Below are 17,079 nucleotides of genomic sequence, written 5' to 3' on the forward strand. Positions count from 1 at the left end.
CATTTCCAGTTTTTGTCCTTTACATGTATGACAAACATCCTTGCATTCACATCCTTATCTATCTTCTTCTAAAATGGAACTACTAGGCTAGTACTATGTACATCTTGGTACACATTAACAAGGTGCCACAGTTGATTAATTTATACATCTGCCAGCCATTACTCGCCTGCCCATTTTATTACAACTTCACCAAACCAGAATTTTCTTTAAAAATATTTTGATAGATGAAGACATAATGGTATCTAATTTTAGTTTTCATACCATATTATTTAAGGAAGCTGAGCATATTTCCATACGCTCATTAGCCCATCATGGGGTTTTTTTAGTATAATTTTATCCATAATTTCTTGATTGCACAGTCCTTTGTATTAAAAATAATCCTTTGTCATATATGTTGCTCTTATCAAGTTGGAAAATGAAAGGCCGCTCATAGCCTCAGATTTCACTCATAGCCACTCTCTCCTTGGGATCACGCTGGAGTCTAGGGCCTGTTGAGAGGGTAGGAGCTTGGTATAGAGAAAGCCCTTGGCACAGGGCCTGGCACACAGTAGGCACTCAGCAAAGGTTGGGAGCATACTGGTGATCCCAATAAGCCCCCGGGACACGTCCCCTCCTGTGACCCTGTCGTAAACCACCAGGATGAAGCTCAGAACTCCTCCCAACTTGCCTCCCCATTCCCACTTCATTCCCTTCTCTCCATCTGCTCCTCGTGAGTCCAGACCTGCTTGGATTTGCCTCTTGATTTTCCCTTTGTTGAACTACAAACCATAATCCCCAGTTGACAAGGGCCTGATTTGCAGAAGCCCCACCCCCAGAATCAGGTTCAGAATACCTGGTTCAGAGGACTGAACCTCTGAAAGCTGCAGAAGGTGAGGGCTGGGGTGGGTGCAGAGGGAGACTGGACAAACCTAGTCCAGGCTGGCCTAAAGCATGAGGACATCCTGGGCAGCCTAATAATTTGGTGCCCCATCACGCCGATATACTTTTTAAATTCTTTAATGGGAAGTAAATAGAAAGTAATTTTCTGTTTTAAAAAATAGTGTGCAGAGACAGCTCTCTCCTTCTTATGTTCCCAGCACGGCTTCTCTAAACCCTTGCTCTGGTTTCCATTGTGATCACCAGCAACTGTCTATCTCTTCCAACCAGACTGTGAGTGCCTGGAAGGTGGGGACTTTCCCTCTTTGTCTCAGAGTCCCCAGCACCTGGGGCAGTGTCTGGCACATAGAAGGTCCTGGAATGAATTGCTGACTCTCCTTCTGTAAAAGGCTGCAGTAGACACGTGGGCTCAAAGGGAAGAGCAAGAAACCCACACATTGCTGATCTCAGGCCTCTTTGGACACCGGGGCTCAGCCCTTATGACTTGGAGCCCCTATGCCTGGGCCCTGGAGGGAAGCCCAGGACGCCCTCTCCTCCCCTCAGTTCTTCTGGGAACTGCATCCTGAGACACATTTGGCTCTTCTTGTCCTGGATTAACTTTAAAACGCAGCAATTCCTCTTGGAGGAAGAGATGGAGACCGAGAGGGAGAGCAAGCTGGAAGTGATCTGAATGAGGGTGGGGGCTAAGTGGACCACGATGCTGCCCTGGATAGCAAGGGTAGGAAATCAGATCAGAAGCCAAGAAGCTGTTGGCAAAAGGGTTGGGGTTAGCAAAAAGGGTGTCATAAAATACCTGTTCTAAAGAGAAGTCACTGGGGCTGAAAGGCTATGGCCTCGCCACTCTAATCCTGTTCCCAGGTCTCTGCTGCTTCTCCCCTGTGAGAAGCCTGGCCTCACACTTCTATGCTGACCACATCAACCTAGGCAAATAATAATAGTTGCCATTTGTGAACGTCCTCTGTGAACTCTGCTTCACATATGCTTTCTCATTTAATGTAGACCTCACCGCTTCTCATCTGCTCTTTGATGTATGATGACACCTATCCTCACTTCCTTTTGTAGCTATAATAAAAATCAGTATAACATTAAAAAGCACTAGGGACTTCCCTGGTGGTGCAGTGGTTAATAATCTGCCTGCCAGTTCAGGGGACACGGATTCGAGCCCTGGTCGGGGAAGATCCCACATGCCGCAGAGCAACTAAGCCTGTGTGCCACAGCTACTAAGCCTGTGCTCTAGGGCCCGCGAGCCGCAACTACTGAGCCCGCGTGCTACAACTACTGAAGCCCGCGCGCCTAGAGTCTGTGCTCCACAACAAGAGAAGCCACCTCAATGAGAAGCCCGCACACCACAACAAAAAGTAGCCCCCGCTTGACACAGCTAGAGAAAGCCCGTGCTCAGCAACAAAGACCCAACGCAGCCAAAAATAAATAAATAAGTAAATATATATATAAAAAATAAAATAAGCACTAATTTTTTTTTTTTTTTTTGCGGCGCACGGGCCTCTCACTGTGTAGCCTCTCCCATTGCGGAGCACAGGCTCCGGACGCGCAGGCTCAACAGCCATGGCTCATGGGCCCAGCCGCTCTGCGATATGTGGGATCTTCCCGGACCGGGGCATGAACCCGTGTCCCCTGCATCGGCAGGCGGACTTTCAACCACTGCGCCACCAGGGAAGCCCCAGCACTAAATTTTTATAACGAAAAAAAAAAACCCTATAGATATGATGCTAACACCCCCTCTTGGAACAGAGCTTGGCTGCACTAGGTTCCCAGTTATAACTGATAGGCTTGATCTTAGAGGATAAATCACTGGGTTCAGGCATCGCATAGATAAGCCATGCCCTGCACCACCACCCCACTCCTATCCTCCAACTGCTCCCTCTCCCCAAGCCTGTCACATCAGAACTCAAAGCTTATGTTTGCATTAATATATCATTTACATAAAGTTCACCCATTTGAAGTGTACACTTTGAAGAGTTTGAGTAACTGTATACAGTCATGTAACTACCATCACAACACAGACCAGAACCATCCCCTAACCCTAAGAAATCCTTCCTGCCCCTGTGCAGTTGCTCCCCGCCCCCCACCAGCCTCATGCAACCACTGGTCTGCTCTCTGTCATTATAGTTTAGCCTTCTCTAGAATTACACATAAATGCTCTCATGTAATATATTGCCTTTTGTGTTTGACTTCTTTCACTTTAGCATAAAGTTTTTGAGATTGATCTGTGTTGTTCCATGTATTGCTATTTTGTTCCTTTTTTTAAGTATAAATTTATTTATTTTATTTATTTACTTTTGCCTGCATTGGGTCTTTCGTTGCTGCGCACAGGCTTTCTCTAGTTGTGACGAGTGGGGCTACTGTTTGTTGTGGTGCGCGGGCTTCTCATTGTGGTGGCTTCTCTTGTTGAAGAGCACGGGCTCTAGGCGCACAAGCTTCAGTAGTTGTGGCACGTGGGCTCAGTAGTTGTGGCTCACAGGCTCTAGAGTGCAGGCTCAGTAGTTGCGGTGCTCGGGCTTAGTTGTTCTGCGGCATGTGGGATCTTCCCTGACCAGGGCTGGAACCCATGTCTCCTGCATTGGCAGGCGGATTTTTAACCACTGTACCACCAGGGAAGCCCGTATTTTGTTCCTTTTTATTGCTGAGTAGTATGCCACTGTATGCATATTCTACAATTTGTTTATCCGTCCACCATTTGTTGCTTCCAGTTTTGGGTGATTATGACTAAAGCTACTATGAACATTCACACACACATCTTTGTGTGGACGTATGTTTTCATTTGTCATAGGTAAATATCTAGGAGTGGAATGGCAGAATCACATAGTAAGTTTATGTTTAACTTTAAAAGATACTGCCATACTGTTTTCCGGAGTGACTGCACCACGTTGCATTCCTATCAGTAATGTGCAAGAGTTCCAATCGTTCCACATCCTTGTCAGCACTTGGTGTTGTCAGTTTTTGTTGTTATTTTGTGTGTTTTAGCCATTCTAGTAGTTGCATTGTGGTGTATTGTTGTGGTTTTACTTTGCATTTCCCTGATGACTAATGATGCTGAGTATCTTTTCATGTGTTTATTGGCCATTTGTGTATCTTCATTGGTGAAATGTCTGTTCACATCTTTTTCCTATACTTGTACTGTGTTGTTTGTCCTTTTATTATTGAATTGTACAATGCCTAATTTTTTAAAAATTTATTTTATTCGAGTATAGTTGATTTACAATGTGTTAATTTCTGCTGCACAGCAAAGTGATTCAGCTATACATATACATACATCTTTTTCATATTGTTTTCCATTATGGTTTATCACAGGATATTGAATATACTTCCCTGTGCTGTACAGTAGGACCTTGTTGTTTATCCATTCTATACATAATAGTTTGCATCTACTAACCCCAAACTCCCAATCCATCCCTCCCCCACTCCCCCTTCCTTGGCAACCACAAGTCTGTTCTCTATGTCTGTGAGTCTGTTTTGTAGGTAAGTTCATCTGTGTCATATTTTAGATTCCACATATAAGTGATATCATATGGTGTTTGTCCTTCTCTTTCTGACTTCACTTAGTATGATCATCTCTAGGTCCATCCATGTTGCTGCAAATGGCATTATTTCATTTTTTTATGTAAAATGCCAAATTTTTAATAGCTAAATGTTCCCTATGACCCAGTCTGAGGCACGGAAGTCTGATTTCTGTCTCAACTGCTTTATCTCACTTAGAGAGACAGATTTAATAATAGTAAAATACAGAATGTGCCTCCATCCAAGTCATGTTGACCACCGAAAAGTTATTTTAATCCATTGCACCTTTTAAAACTGAACAAGCATTTGTCCTCTGAACCCTAAACATGGTTAATATGACTTTTACTTCCTTTTTTCAGGAACATAAACATGTAACAATGCTTGTGTAAGAAAACACCCACACTTTAGCTGACACCTGCTTTTTCTCTTCTTATGTCAACTAAAGTTAAATAATCACCAACAGAACTTGGAGAAATCTATTCCAGAGATAAATCCCTTAGCTTCTTGATACTCTGATGGGTCATTGCTCTGAGTAAGAAAATCCTTACATCAGGAAATTTATGCCTTGGCTCAAATTCTTGGAGTTTCTGATTTTTACATAAAGCCCTAACCATGCCAGGGGGAACCCTTACATACAGTTCGTCCATGTGTCTGTGCTTCATTCGATTCTCTCCCATGGTGGGACACAGAATAAATCTAGTAAGTTTGATAATTTAATAATGGTTACCATTGTAGATGGCTTACTGTGTGCCTGGTCCTTGGAACTTGGAGTCCATAATCTCATCTGATACTCAGGTAAACCCTGAGAAATGGTGGCTGTTATTATCCCCACTTATAGGTGTGGAAGCTAAAGGTTACAGAGGAGAAGTAACTAACCTGCCCGAGATCTCATAGCCAGCAGAAGCTGGGCCAGGTTCAAACATTGGATCCAGTGCTACTAACCACCCTACTGCACTGCCTCTCATTCTGTGTATCAGGATTACCTCATCTGTTCATCCAGAATACAGCGGTGCTTGCACGGTGGCCCCTGTGCTGGCCACATGGGTGGGCTTTCCCCCTTTATTCGCCCTCACTCTATTTGACCAGTTGGAAGGCTAACACTGCATTTCCTAGACTTCTGGATGTGAATGAGGTTGTGCCAATGAGATGCAAGGTTAGGAAATGTTATAGGTTAAATTGTGTTCCCCCGAAAAGATATGTTGAAGTCCTAACCTCCGGTGCCTGTGAATATGACCTTATTTGGAAGCGGAGTCTTTGCAGACATAATCAAGTTAAGATGAGGTCATTAGGGTGTGTCGCTATCCAATATGACTGGTGTCCTTGTAAGAAGAAGAAAATGCCATGTGAAGACAGAGACACACGGAGAACTCCATGCGACGACAGAGGCGGAGATGGGAGTGATGCAGCTTTAAGCCAAGGAACACGGCCACCACCAGGGGCTAGGAAGAGGCAAGGAAGGATTCTACCTAGAGCTTTAGAGGGAGCATGGCCCCGCCCACACCTTGATCTCAGATGTCTAGCCTCCAGAGCTATGAGAGAATAAATTTCTGGTTTTAGGCCACCCAGTTCGTGATACTCTGTTACCAGCCCGAGCTGACTAACACTGGAAGGCAGAGCAAGGCAGAGGCTGCTGGCAGGCAAGCTGGAGGCCGGGGGCATGAGCAGTTTCAGGGGCCAACTCTCCGCCCACTGCCATCACAGCTTGTGGCCAGAGACAGTCACAGCAGGTCCTGGCTCTGGATCTTGGCTTTGAGGCTGGACCTTGAAGGCTGTGCTGCAGTGGTGGTCCCTGGCTCCACTTCTCCAGCCCTTCCAACAACTTTTGTAAGTGCTCAATTCCCTGGATTAAATCCTTTTCTGCTCTATTTCCTGTACTGAACTCTGATTGACACACATTCCTAATGCTGCTAAATATTGGATAGACTTAAAAGTGGAGAAGATTCCCGTGTGGAAATCAGGGCAAGCTATACTAGAAACGCAGCTGCAGGGGGGGTGGGCTTCAAGCCTGCCTTGGTCCGCAGGTCTCTCTCTAATCTCCAGGTGACGCACTTTTCCGTTTTCCAACAGCCTGAATTCCTTTCGCAGAGCTGACATCCTCAGTGGGTTTCACCTCCCTTGGGCTGGCAACCTTTGCTGGATTGTTCTATTGTCAACTTGTTTACACTGGGAACTCTGTTTTCCAAAGTTGCCTTCCTGGTGTGGTTCTGAGTTTGATTTGGCCACAGCTGAAGTTCTGCAAGACCCAAGAAGCAGAATTGCTGCAGCAACCCTGAAGGTTGTTATTGGTGGGAGGCACTGAAAGAGAGTTTGTCACACCCTCCTTGCTCTGTTTCCCCTTCTGACTGCCAGGTGCCTGACCAGTAATGGCCCAGGGTCACTGTTGGATGCTTCACTGTCACCTCCCAGAGACAGTAGCCACTGCTCTTTGGTTAGCACTTAGGATGGCTAATCCCTTCTTTGAATATCCTGTTTCTCCTTGTCCCAGAGCTAGGGGCACCGTCTGCTCAGAGTTCCTGCATTTTCTCCTTTTTTCAGGCTTTTTCTTTTCTTTTTTGGAATCAGGATGCAATAGGGTAGATTTCCTTCCAAGCCTCCATCTCTCTCCTGTTTGATTCACATGATTCAGGTAGTTTTCTTTGATGCTTGTCCTATTTTGAGGTTGGGTGATGGGGGAGGGAAGGACAAGGAAGGATTTAAGGGTCATTTCTTGTAGCAGGATCCAGTGGGGACTGTTATGGGGCTAACCGATGCGTGTACATCTCAAAATGTCAGAAACCACAGGCGGATTGGAGGGTTGAGAAAACTCTCAGTGAGAACCATCAAGCTGCTCATTCTGTCTGTCTTGATAAATGCCCTTTTTATTAGGGGATGCGGGTGTTATGGTGTTGGGAGAGGGCTGAATGGGGAAGGGTTCGGTGTTTTGGTTTTATGTGATTATTTATAGGCAGGGACATAACTTGTATGAACCACTGTAAAAGTTTTCTTCTCTGAGCTGTACTGAAGTCATGTCCTCCTAACACTGTGGACACCATAAGGGAGGAGAATGCCCTTTTCTATGATTCCCAGACCAGATCAGTTCCTACCTTCTTGGCATTGCCCAAAGACCAACAAGGAACCCACAGCTACTAAAGAGGGCAGGGAACAGCCTCTCAGGTACTAGAAAGAAAGCTACTTTTATGAAAGCTACTTTTATCTCCACTACTCTACAGATGAGGAAATTGAGGTGAGGAGGTGTTAAAACAACTTGCCCAAGGTCATTAGTTAATACACAGTAGAGTTAGGATTCAAACCCTGGCAGCCTGGCCACAGACCTGTGCTCTTAGCTGCCACTGTGCCGTGCTCTGGTTTCCAGTGCTGGCTCCCCAACAAATGAGCTGTTGACCTTGGTAGGTCTCTGGTCCTTCTTGTCACAGCTTGTGTAGGCCTGGCACCAAGGCATGCTGTGCAAACGTTTTCTGAGCACCTACTGTGTGTAAGGTGCTGTGGCTGCAAATTTAACAAACACAGGGTCCTGTTCTCAAGAGTGTCAAAAGGTCATAAGGAGACAAACACCGTTTCCTTAAAGCATGGCACAGCCAGGGAATTCATGGAAAGACCTCCAGGGGGTGTCCTTCAGGCAACAGCGAGAGCAGGACCTGCAGTTTGCGGTGACCCTGAATGTGGCCAGCAGCCCAGCTTTCAGCATCTGAAAGAGGGGGATTGCTCTGACCAGTTGTGGATCCTCGTAGGGTTGACCTGGCCAGGACCGGGGCAGTAATGCTGCTTGGAATCAGGTGGTGAAAGAGCCGTGTGTCCAGGAAGTGCATTTGTTGCCATGGTGCCCAGATAGCAGGAGGGACCAGAGAGAGAGGAGCCTCTGTGCCGTCTGCCCTGTCCCCAGGAAGGTATTTATGGGGGAGGATGAGCCCAGGAAAGAATTAGGGACCAATTCCAGCCCCAGGAGGACAAGAGGAGGACGACGTTCCTGGCCACGGCCTGGTCTCCTACAGGCCAGACTCTTGGAAGCCTGAGCTTTGAGTGACAAGGATGCTCAGGGCAGCCGACGCCACACTGCCAGCCTTGGCCAGGACCACTCGTCCTCAGAGCTTGCAACCAAGTGACAAGCTGGGCTGCCACTCCTGTGTTCTCCCTCTTTCATCTGTCCTACTGTGTGGATGAGAGGAAATGGGAGATGCTTTGAATAGTGAAAGCAGCAGGCCAGGGTAAGGCGTCTATAGGTATGCTTATGCCTGCAGAAAACTAGGTCCTTGTCATTAACCCATGTCTCATGAAAATTGAACCTGTCCCCCTCCAGGCTGGTGACTGGGCTGTGCCCCTCTTGTCAAAGAAGTGTCAGTGTCTGGGAAGCATGGACAGGCCGTATTTTCCTGCTAGAGAGTCCTGACTGCAGCCCCCAGGCATGTCCTCCGGGTAGGCACTGAGTCGAGACTTTTCTGTGCACTATCGCACAGAAACCACACAGCATGAGGCAGGTTCTAGGATTTCTCTTGTGTGGACAAGGAAATGAGCCTTGGGGAAGCCAGTGCCACACCGGGGCCACATTGGGGCGATGCTGCTACTGAGTGACAGAGTTTGGCTTCAAACCCAGGGGCATCTAATCACAAACTGCTCTCTTGATCTTGTGTGACTGCATCCATTTGTGTGACACTTGAAGCTCACTTTGGCCTAGAAATAAACTAACAATTTAAATCCTTTGGGCTCATTTGGTGTCAGTTTATTTAGGCAAAGTGTTACTGGGTCAGGGAACCAGAGAAGTGGCGGGTAGGTTCTGTCTTTATCCGTCTCAGAGCCCAGGTGTCCAGGTTCCAGTCCACACTCCAACCCCACCGAGGACTCCAAGGAGAGCTGGGAGAGGCGGCACGGTTGCCTGCTCACTCCTGTATCCACAGCAACTAGACCAGCATCTGCCCCACACCCAGGGCTCCATCCACACGCTGGATGAAGAGGGGGTGAGGCTCAGGACACCGAGGCTGAAGGCAGACTCCTATCCATCAGGGAAGCTCTTTCTCACCTGTCTCAACCAGCCTCCTTACCTCCCCACACACCCCCTGTTCTGGCGGAGGTCATCTGCACCCCACCCCGTCCCACCTTTGCTTATGACAAAAGTATGCCCTCCTACCAGGCGTACACTACTCCCGTCTCCAAGGCCCAGATCCACATTCCTCCTTCCTGCACAGAACTCCCCACTAGCCAGTGGCTTCCTCCCCGTCTCAACTCCTGGCACATCTGTCTGAGCTATGAAAGCCTGGGGGCCCCTCCAGAAGGTCCCCCATCCTGCTCTCCTTCCCCTCTGTCTCCCACTTGCCATTTCATCCTCACCATTTGTGTGTGTGCTGGAGTGGGGGGATGCAGTAAGGAACTGTTGCATCACAGCTGTTGTATTGTTACAGGAGGTAGGAAATTATAAAGACATTACGTTTCTAGAATGATGCTTGCAGAATAATGTTTGTAGAATAATATTAGCACTAAGCATATTTCAGTCCCAGCTTCTTCTTTTGTTTTTAAGACGCTGAAATTCCAAGTCTAATTTTTCCGTGCCCATTAAAAAATTGAACCTTCCTGTGGGCTTTTACCACCACCATGCCCCACTTTCATCAGGAGCTCACATGAGCCGTGTACTCACACTCCCACCACACAGGTAGCAGTCCAAACACACAGCAGGCCCTGATTCTGGACAAAGAGACCTCTGCCAAGGCTGGGGGAAGAAGATCGAATCCCATTCATTCATACTTTCATGTTTGCTGAGTATCCCCTATGTTCCAGGCACTGCCTTGGGGACACAGTAGTGACTAACATTCCAGTGCAGGGAGCCAGGAGTAGGCAGATAGCACTTTCTAGGGAGGGAAGGAGGTGCTATGGAGAAAGTAAAGCAGAAAACTGAACGAGTGGTGGGAGCCCAGCGTGGGCTCCAGGCAGAGGGATCAGCAAGCAAGAGCAAAGGCCCTGGGGTGGGAGCGTGCATGGCAAGCCAGACCCGCAGGAAGGCAGAGGAGTGGACCATGGCAGTGGACCAGGGAGAGAGTCAGGTGCCGAGGTCGGGGCAGGGGTTAGATCGTAGGACCTTGCAGATGACTTCACATGGCTTTGTGCTGTGCCCAGGTCAGCTGGAGAACCTTTGGAGGATCTTGACTTGTTTTTTTACTTCTGTGTTAAAGAATCACTCTGGCTGCTGAGTGGTGAACAGACTTGGGGGCTGGGGCAAACGTGGATGCAGGAAAACTAGTTTGGAGGCTGATGGTGGTCTAGGGGCTGGATTCTAGGTACACTTTCAAAGACAAGCTGATGGGGTCTCCTGATGTCTTGGATGTGAGTGTTAGAGGAAAAAGAAGTTTGCTGAAGTTGACTTTATATGGAAACCATTTTCAAAGTGCTCGTGTGCATATTATTAGGGTCTTTGATGACCCCTGGAAGGTGGGCAGGACTTCTCTTTACAGATGGAGAGTCTGAGGGCCAGAGACAGAAGGGGCTTGTCCCATGTCACAGGTGTTGTTTCTTAGACCCAGGCCATTGGCTGCTCCTGAGGCGTTTAATCTCGTTTCGTGCTTTATGTTCTGAGAGAGCCTGAGCAGGAGGGCTGTGCAGGCCGGGAGAGGGTGAGCTGGGCTCCAAGAGGGGGTCTGCACAGAGGCCAGTGTGAAAGGAGTTGAGGCACCACAGGCGGGGCCTGGGGTTATGGTCGGAGGCTGTCTCTGCACCCTCCACCCTGCAGAGCAAACGTCCTTCACCCTCAGTAGAAAGACTGGGAAGGTGCCACCCTTGGCTCTGCTGGCTCCCCTCTGGCACTAGACTGCAGAGTCGATTCTACTTATTACCACCCTGAGCTTCCACTCCAGCACCTTCCATGGTGGTCACAGCATGATTTGTTGGTGACACAGAGGTCCCACTGGCCTCAGAACAGTTGGGGAAACACAGACCCTTTGCAGTCATTCAGGGAGGAAATGGGATAAATGGGAGGGTGACCCTGCGCTGCCAAAAGGCTCAAGACATCTTGTCACCCGGTTCCTCAGTGGGGTCCCAGCTGGAACAGAATCTAGCCCTTGCGGTTCAAGAGACTTCAATGCTGGGACTGTTATTACAGAGTTTGGGCAGGTTAAGGAAACCCAGAGACCAGCCGCAATGGGGGCTGTTGTTACCACCGGACCTAAAAAGGAGGAGGAAAGGTATTCCTGGAGGCCCGAGGGCTGGAGCATGAAGGAAGGACTGCCCCGAGGGAGCAGTGGTCATGGGGCCACGGTCAGGGCCAGAGCAGGGCCAACAGGGCAGAACCTCCCCGGCTCTCCTCCCCGAGGAAGGTCTCGCATTGGCCAACCCCGCCAGAATCCAGAAGGCGAGGGAACCCCTGGTGCTGCCGTCCTCAGGATCAGCCTTGGGGTACACAGGGCAGGGCCAAGAACAGAAGAAGGGAGAGGCAGAGGGAGAATAACAAACACACCAGAGATGCCTCAAACCTGGGGGAAATGTGTGCTTAAACACAGCGTTGATCGTTCATTACTGCTTTCCCTGAACCTGTGCTTGAGTTACCACTGGAGAAAATCAAGTTCTCGGGAAAGAATATTCTGGTAGGAATAGTGATTAGGTACTAAAATCCAGAGACTGAAATTTTGACTCCTGGGGACTTTCCAAAACAGACTTAAAAAATCACTGGCTTCAGATGTCAGAGAGCTTTCAGAAGGCAGAGGAATAGACCTAAGCCCCAGGAAGTCATTTCTAGCTCTAGTGTTAACGTATGGGATCCAGTATTTTCCAAAGTGGTCTATATAATTTTGATATAATGGAAACATAAGTCATTTTCCAGGCAGAGTCTATACTAGCAGATAGGCTACTACTATGTAACCCTTTTCAGGGCAGACACATCTGGATAATTGGGATGGTGTAGATGGGTCTTAAAGTCCTCATAAATTCTAGATAATTAGGATGCTTTGGAACCAAAAGGAATTTGTTGTAAACTGGGACTAAACATGTTGCCTTCTTAGTGTGAAAATTTTTTTTAATTAAGACTTTTTTTTATTCCTCTTTTTCCTCAACTAAAATCTAGGTTTCCACGGGCGACCAGCTGACCTTTTGATTTGAGCAGAATTTGCTACTGCTTATAAAGTCAAAGATCAATGCTTATCAAAAATCGTCAGCCTGGAAATCTCTTTAATTTCCTGAGCTGTGTAGGTGGCTTTTCTGATAACATGCACTCATTCTGATGCTACATTTTGGAGGCGGCCTGCATCTGAAAAGCGCACTACAATCTGCTTCCCCCCCAACACCCAGGCACATTGGTCGGCAATTCCCATCAGTCCTTTCTAGCTGCTCCATGGGGCCAAGGCTGGGTCACAAAGCTCTGAATTCACTCCATCTATCCAGAGAGAGGGAGATGGGAGCGCAGACCTGCAGGAGGGCCTCCACACTTCACTGAGATGCACCCTCTTTAGGTCCCTGTCTCCTTCGCCTTCTCTCTGTGGCTGCTTCATGGTGTTTCTGTCCTTTTTTGCCCTTTTCTTCCCCTTTCTCCTCTGGTAGGGATTTTTGGGAAAGGATCTTAAATTGTAAGGGTTTGCACTCCCACTCCTTTAAATCATCTCTAGATCACTTATAATACCTAATACAATGTAAATGCTATGTAAACAGTTATAACTACAATGTAAATGCTATGTAAATAGTTGCCAGTGCACATCAAATGCAAGTTATGCTCTTTGGAACTTTCTGGAATCTTTTAAAAAATATATTTTCTAGGGGACTTCCCTGGTGGTCCAGTGGTTGGGACTCCCCTCTTCCGCTGCAGGGGGCAAGGGTTCAATCCCCGGTCAGGGAATTAGGATCCTGCATGCCGTGCAGTGTGGCCAAAAATTTTTAGATAAAATAAAATAAAATAAATCTGCTACCCCTGGTTGGTTGAATCTGCAGATGTGGAAGGCGGACTGTAATTCTTCTGAAAGAAAGAAGGCAACCTTCACTGACAGTGCATACATTCCTCCAGCTGATGGGGCACTGCATTCGATTACTGTCAGTACCCTAGAAAGTTAAAAGGATAAATTTGTATTTCTAGATATAATTAAACAGTTGTGATTTCCACTTTATTATCTTTCTTTTCTTTTATCATGCCATTTCTTTAGTTCAATATAGCAAGAAAAAAGATGAAAAAGGAACTCCAAGCCTATGTAAAAGCTTGTGCTGATGAATTAAACCAAAGCACCTCATTCATTCGTTCATCCAATCATTCATTCAATGATATTAACAAGGAATACTTTTTGAGTATTTACTCTGTGCCAAACTTTATGCTAAGAACTTTAGATGATTACCTCATTCAATCTATATAATTACTCTATGGGATAACTGCTAATATTATCACTATTTCATAAGTAAGAAATTTTCAAGAAATATGCCAGGTCCTATGCTAAATGGGGAGGAACAGAAAAACTAACATATTTTCTTGGCATCAAGGATTTAGGACCATGGAGGCAGAGACAAATGCATAAACAAAAACATAAAATAAAACATTATAGGAGCCACCATGACCAGCTGTTAGGGTCCAGCTGGGCACACAGGAGGGAATGGTCCCTTCTCCTTAGTGTTATTCAGCTGGCTGTAAGTCCTGAGGCTTTCCAATGGGTTGGGAAAAAATGGGCCTAGCACCAGCATCTCAACACACTTGTTTTTCAGCCAAAGCTCTTGGCCACTCCCCCTTTTCCCAATCACCTCTGCTTGCAGGTTCCCCCTCCACCCTGTTGACTGTGTTATCCCCCAGACCCTTGGGTATGCTCACCCCCAGCCCTAGAAAAGAAAAGCCCAATACTTTCTGTGATAACCATGTTGTGATGTAAAAAGTATACTCTGTTAACTGTAGGTACCCTAAGCCCTCTTAGGAAAGCCAGCCTGGGAAGACACCATGATCAACTTTTGAGGGCAGAGCAGGGAGGTTACAAGGTGAAAAGTCAAAAGTAATGCTTAAAGATGAGAGAGTAAGAGGAATTTGCTGTGCTCCTGAGAGGAAGAAGGAAAAAGAAATGAGGCAGAGAGAAGCCAGAGCTACCCAGAGGGTGGGTCCCTAGGGGTGAAAGTAGCAGAAACAGGTGGTCCATGCTGGTGGCCCAAGGAAACTTCTAAGAATGAGGACGCCTAGTGGCCAGTTGTAGTTGTAATCCCTTTCTTCCCATCCCCACTGCAACACACACACACACACACACACACACACACAAGGTAGAGAGGTCTACCACATTCAGGAATACCTTGACACCTTTTGGAGGAAAACAAAGGGCTGAGTCTTGTGTGAGGGTGAATGCACTGTGGCATACAGACAGGGAGCTAGGTGCAGGGGCAGATCCAGAGTTCATGGAATCTGAAGCTCATACAGTTTGGTGAGATGCCCTTAAGAAAAATAATATAAAAATATCAACCTTTTGCAAATTTTACCAAAACATATGACCACGTGAACACTTTGCTAGGGCCTCCCACAAGGGAACAGCCCTGGAATTTAAGCTTCATTAGCTTTCTTATAAATCTTTCACTGGGAAGACGTGACCACAGGAGAGCCAGACCCCATTTGAAAATCCTCAGAAATTTTTGAGGGGGCTTTGGGCTCCATAGTCCACACAATGGGGGAGTTTGAGTCAAGCTGATCTAGATCTCAGGGGTTGGCTGGATATGACTGACAGCTGGGTTATAATCACTTTCCTAGTCTCCAGAACAAACTACAATCTCAGAGGAGGAGAGACCACGGTGAAGGAGGGACTAAAGGCAGCTGCGTCGGAACCTGGAAGGGTAAGTCTGAGAGCTTGCGTTTCTGGAGGGGATGGGAGGGAGGATGACCACAGGCCTGCAGAGTGAGGTGAGCCGGCTCTTTAAAAGCTCTTCAAGCCTTATTAGAAAATTGCAATGGAGAGATCCCCTGCCCTCTCCTCCATCCCAGGGTACACAGTAAGGTCTGTCCTCCACTCTGATTACCCTCATTTTGGCGCTCAGAAAGAAGCTAATCAGAAGACACACGTTGTACAAGCTACTTCAAGTGCAATTTAGAATTCAGCGTGACGAAGGGAGTCATCGGGTGTGTGATTATAAAGAAACATTCCAACAGAATTAAGGCATGAAGGTGCAGGGGTGGGCGGGTGGACAGGGATGGTCAGAAGAAACAGGGCACAGCTCACCACCACTCTCAATAGTTCCCAGCTCTGCACACCAACCAATGAGGAAACACAGCTTCCCTGTGTTCCTGCATATCCAGTAGCATCGCCAATAATCCTCACAACCCTCTCAGTGGCGTGTATTAGTTTTCTCTTGCTGCTGTAACAAATTACCATAAATTTAATGTCTTAAAATAATACATTTATTTTCTTATAGTTCCATAGGTCAGAAGCCTGAGATGAGTCTCACTGGGCTTAAATCAAGGATTGATGTCAGCGGAGCTGCATTCCTTGCTGGAGGCTCTGGGGAGAAATCATTCTCTTTTCCAGCTTCTAGAAGCTGTCTACACTCCTTGGTCCCCTTCCATCTTCAAAGCCAGCAAGTCTTTCTCACATCTCATTACTGTGACATTGACTCTCCTGCCTCCCTCTTTCACATGTAAGGATCCTTGTGATTACATTGGCCTCACCCAGATAATCCAAAATAATCTCTTTATTTTAAAGTCCAGGTGATTAGCAACCTTACTTCTCTTTTCCCAAATAATGTAACATATTCACAGGTTCCAGGGATTAGGGAATTAGTATGTGGACATCTTTGGGGCCATTATTCTTCTTATCACAATAGGAAATATTATTATCTCCTATTTTCCAGGTGAGAAAAATGAGGCAGTTGAGAAAGGTCCTGTGGCTTGCTCAACATCACAGAGCCGGTGAGCAGTAAAGTTGGGATTCACCCAGGCCCATCTGATGCCAGACCCTGTATTCTTAACCTTTAAACTGTACTCCTTTCATATAATCATTGTTCTTTTGTTCAATACTTTATTGAATTTTATTTGACACTTCCATTGATAGAAGCATTTGAGTAAGGCAAAGGCTCTGGGGGCAGGAACTGCTGGTGGTATGGACATGCAGGTGTGGGAGAGGCATACTGTATACCCCATAACAGTGCCAAGTGGGGGACCATCTGCCTGTGTTAGGTCACTAGAGACCAGGGTTCACATCTCAGCTCTGTCACTTGTATCTATGTGCCTTCCAGCCAATTGCTGGATCTCCTGAGTTTCCTCTGCAAATGATAATAACAGAACAGAACCCACCTTACAGGCTTGTTATAGTAACTAGAACAGCATGTATGAAGCTCCCAGCTGTGCCTAGAGCACAGGTGGTGTTCCAGGAATGCTGCTGTTACTACCTCTCTCTCCTTGGCCCCTCTCCCCAAGGAACCTTAACTTCTCGCAGGTAGGTACTAACAGAGGAAATGGTGGCTGAGATTTCTGGATTCTGAGGAAGCAGATCTGGGGAAGCTGAATCAGAACAGGTAGGAGGAGGACAAGGAGCTCTGCTTTTATCTGTCTTAGGTAGAGTCCACATTAGAACTAATTAGAGAAAAGGGGCTCTGTGGCTAAAACACATTTTAAAAACACTGATGTCTCCCTCCCTCCCTTCCTTCCTTCTTTGTGTTTTCAGAAAAGTTTGGAAGAAGGAGAGGAGAAATAAAATGTCCATTAGATCTAGAGTTCTTGGTTGCAAGCAACAGAATCTGACTCTGACTAACTTAGATGAAAGTTGGAATTTAGTGGAAGGG

The 17,079-nt window shown here is 46.8% G+C and overlaps 1 long non-coding RNA gene across 1 annotated transcript in view; it reads left to right on the top strand.

The window, feature by feature from the left end:
- The window catches only part of LOC114907948, a 75,994-nt gene extending 59,559 nt beyond the window's left edge, over positions 1–16,435 (top strand). Inside the window, exons 3-4 of the long non-coding RNA XR_003796821.1 lie at positions 15,056–15,138; positions 16,150–16,435. This is a non-coding gene — a long non-coding RNA (uncharacterized LOC114907948). The remainder of the gene's footprint in view (positions 1–15,055; positions 15,139–16,149) is intronic.
- Positions 16,436–17,079: the final 644 nt, after the last annotated feature.

Source organism: Monodon monoceros, unplaced genomic scaffold, assembly GCF_005190385.1.
Source record: "Monodon monoceros isolate NGI ecotype Baffin Bay Population unplaced genomic scaffold, NGI_Narwhal_1 Super_Scaffold_3, whole genome shotgun sequence".
NCBI lineage: Eukaryota > Metazoa > Chordata > Mammalia > Artiodactyla > Monodontidae > Monodon > Monodon monoceros.